We start from the raw sequence: 4,058 nt of genomic DNA on the forward strand, positions 1-4,058 counted from the left end.
CGCGGAGGCGCGCGCGGAAGAGCCTGGGGTGCGGGGATGCGTGCGCCGTAGGGAGGGGCGGCCCTGCCGCGGTTGTAAAGTAGCGGAGAGGCCGATTTCCGAGGCTGCTCCGGAGGACCCCAGGGACCCACGCAGAGGGACCTGGAGGGGTGATCCCTTGGGGAGCCCCACCTCCCTCACACGCTCTCCTGCACCTGCTCCGACCTCCACCAGCAACCACCTGGCAACCATGGCCGCTCGGACGCGGATAGGCTGAGCCCTGGCAACCAGGGGGCGGGACCACCGCGCCTTCGGCCCACCGACCAATCCAGCCACTCTGGGCCCTGGTCCTTGTCCCCGCCCTGGGCGACTGTGGAGGCCAGGCCGCCCAGGGATGCAGGGGGAGATCTATCCCTCAGACCCCAAAGCTCTTCTAGGACCCTAGGAGCCCCTTTTCCTGGGGCAGGGGATGGCTGCTGGAAGAATGCAGCCCTGGGAATTTAGGGGATGGGAGGCAGACCCCAGATTTTTGAGAAGAGAGGAAAAAGGGGGGAAGAAAGAAGCAGCTAAACCACCCACCTTCGGCAGGGCAGCCCCTCCATCTCCCGGGCCCTCCTAGCCGTCTGGAGATCGAGTCTTCACGGGCGTCCTGGAGAGCAGGGCTCCGTGGGGTGGTGGGAGGCACCCACCTGTGCGGAAACCTGACAGGATCTTACAGGGGACTGCAGCCCCTGGGGGAGTCACACCAAAATTGGAGGCCAAGGGACCTCTGAAACAAAAGGGCTTACTGAGCCCTCATAGGTGTTACCCAGAAAAGGGACTAGGTCCTGGGACACAGTCCAGCAACCTCCAGAAGCAGGGATAGAGAGCACAGGGAATACGTTCCCTAGACCTAGAACTAAGAACCAGTTTATTTATAAATTGGGGGAAGGCAGACATGGATTGTTTTGGATTGAACCTGCACGGCTAAGAATCGGCGAGGGGGGTAATGGGAGCAAGGAGAGCTTTGGGATAGGAGGACACCTGGTAAGGAGGAGTTCTGGTTGCTTTGGGGTCAGCTGGGATAGTGAGCAGGATACAGTGGTTTCTAAGGGCCGGCTACAGGACTTGACTGAAGGTGTCGTTGTTGTCATTGTTGTCATTGTGTCGTTGTTGACAGGGTCTCACTATGTAGTTCAAGGCTGGCCCTGAACTCACTATGTAGCTAGCCTTGAATTTTAGGCAATCCCCCGCCTCAGCCTCCTGCATGCTAGAGTTACAGGTGCCACCATATCTGGCTTTAGGTTTTAACATTCATTGGAGAAGTGGTTTTTGTTGTTCAGGACTTAGCTGTTAACTGATTCACTCCCGTTTCTCTCCTCTCCTTCATCCAGCGAGTCATTGTCATTAAATGTCAGACATCTCTGACTTTTTTCTCTCTTATCAAGGGGGGCATGGCCTAAAGCAGGAGCTAACCTCCCAATAAGCCTCCCCTTCTACCTGAAGGTCTGGACTTGTGAACTCAGAGGGCTTCCTAACTAGGGTGTGACTAGAAGCAGGAGGCTATGCTTTCTCCATTCCAGAGTTGTGCCCATGTGTGCTTCAGAAATGGAGGAAGGGAGAAACCTGGGAACTGAATGCCGTGCACTGGCCTCCCAATTGGACCACTCCAGGCCTCAGCTCCCGCACAGACCCACTGTCACCTGTTCGAGCCCCCTGTGGTACTGAGGCAGGCAGGGACCACCCAAAAAGGAATAAAACTATCAAATTCTGGGAAGGAGGCCCTGCAGGAACCATTTTTTCCCCCTGCTTTCAGAGCAAAACCAAACAAGAACATAAACAGGGACCCAGGGCTGACACACAACCAGAGTTAAAAATACAATAGATACAGACACATCCCACTTTCATCCCACATGGCCAGGAGGCAAGCCAGGATCAGCCTCCTGGAAGCCTGCCTTTGCCTAGGCATCCACGCTGAGCAATAAACTGCCTGCGACAGAGCTCAGACGCTGGCCAGACACTCTGCAAGCCTGAATCCTTCAGCAGGAACATTTTCTCGATCAGCTACCCTTTCCCCTCTGTTGGGAGAATGCTGGCCTGAGCTGCCCTTTGTCAGAGCTGCCACTCCTTTCTAGCTGGAGCAGAAGTGCCATTAAAGCCTTGCCTGTGCCTCTGTGTCCTCCGGGTATCTGGACCCAAGAACTTGGGTCTGCTAATGGCATGACAGCTGCGTGGCCCTAATGCCTGCCTGCTCACCCACCCAGCTCCTTTTCCTGTCCTATCCTCCAGCCCAGAGGCCCAACCTCTTGCCCTCTGACTGGTGGAAGGGGTCCACCAAGGTTACACTGAACCAGCCTGCATTTAGTTAGGACCTGGGCTCTCTCTGTTCTAAAATCCCTCCAAATGACATACACCTGCAGTCCCAGGTACTTGGGAGGCTGACCCAGCAAAATAGCTTGAGCCTAGATGTTCTTGACCACTCTGGGGTATACAAAAAGACTCCATCTCAAACAAAACAGGAGGCCAGACAGTACAAACCAATGGTATCTTGCAGTGGAACAGTACTCAGCGATAAAAAGGAACAGACTACTCACACACTCAAAGAAAAGACTCACCCTCCTGGGGCTCAGTGGTACTTGCCTAGCATGTTCAAGGCCTTGAGTTTTATTTCCAATATTGCTCCCACCCCAAATATAGCTATATATTTAATTACCCAGGCATGGTGGCAACACCTAAAATCCCAGGAGGATCAGAAGTTTGAAGACCAGCATGGACTACATAACAAGTTCAAGGCCAGCCTGGGACACAGTGCAAGACCTTCTTGCTAGAGAGAGACAGGGTAATTTCAAAAGCAAGCTCAACACAAGAAAGCACACACAAAGTATGTACTATATGATTCCACTAATACAAACTTGTAGAAAAATGCAAGCTGGCCTTAGTGACAGAAAGTGAATGATTCCTTACTTGGGGCTGGTGGGGAAAGGAGACTGAATGAACCACCCACTGTAGCAAGTCTTAGGTTCCTGACCCTCAGAAACTACGAGATAATAAGTGCTTGCCACTTGCTGTTCAAAGCCACTAAGTTTCGGAGCAATTTGCTACTTAACAGTAAGTTTGTGAACCTCACAGACACAAAAATCTTAGAAGCAGGGTATTAATAAGTATTAGTAAATACTGGTGATGATGTGGAAAAATTAGAACTTGGGTTCACTGTTGGTGGGCATGTAAAATGGTGTGACTGTTTTGGAAGATACTACAGTGGTTCTATTAAAAAATAATAATTTTTTTGTGTTTCAGGGACTGAACTTGGGACCTCGAGCTTGCAAGGCAGGCAGCTGCACCACTAAGCTAAATCCCTGGCCCTCCTCAAGAAAATTAAATAGAGGGCTCAGGAATGTAGCTCAGTGGAACAGCATCTACCTGGCAAGCACAAGTCCCTGAGTATGATTCCTGGTACAGGGGAAAAAAAGATAAACAGAATTACCATATGACTCAGCAATCTCATTCTGGATTTATACACAAAAGAACTGCCATTCAGGCACCCAAAGGCCACTGCAGCCATGGTCCGAGGGGGCCTGGTTACTGCTCCTGATGACAACAGACTTTGACATCATCCACATGTTGCTAGCTTTACTACTGCAGCCTGCAGAATGCAAGAGTTGTGGGGTCAGGGAGGCCTCTACCCAGATTCCAAAGGAAGGCCTACGAAGTCCAGCAAGGAGGCCCTGAGAGGAGTGCTATGAATGAAGCCAAAGGTGTTGTGGAGAACCTAAGAATGTGGAATGTGGGCCAAGGAAAGCTGCAGGCTGTGAGTGGAGCCAGCTGAAGAGGAAGGCCAGCCAAGGCCACCCACACCCTCTGGATTTTACACTTAACACCATGGATCCCCTGATGATGCCAGACCTTAAAGACTTAACATTTGCCTTGCTGGCTTTTGATCTTGCTTTGGTCCTATTCTTTTTGATCTCCTTATTCCTCCCTTTTGGAATGGGAGTGCTTACCCTGCGTACCTTGGCGTTATGGAACTTGTTTTAGTTTTTTGTTTGTTTGTTTTTGTTTTTTGTTTTTTTGGTGTGTTTTTTTTTTTTTTTTTTTTTTTT

The sequence above is a fragment of the Fukomys damarensis genome, unplaced genomic scaffold (assembly GCF_012274545.1).
Source record: "Fukomys damarensis isolate Sample0158 unplaced genomic scaffold, DMR_v1.0_HiC HiC_scaffold_37, whole genome shotgun sequence".
NCBI classification, from domain to species: domain Eukaryota; kingdom Metazoa; phylum Chordata; class Mammalia; order Rodentia; family Bathyergidae; genus Fukomys; species Fukomys damarensis.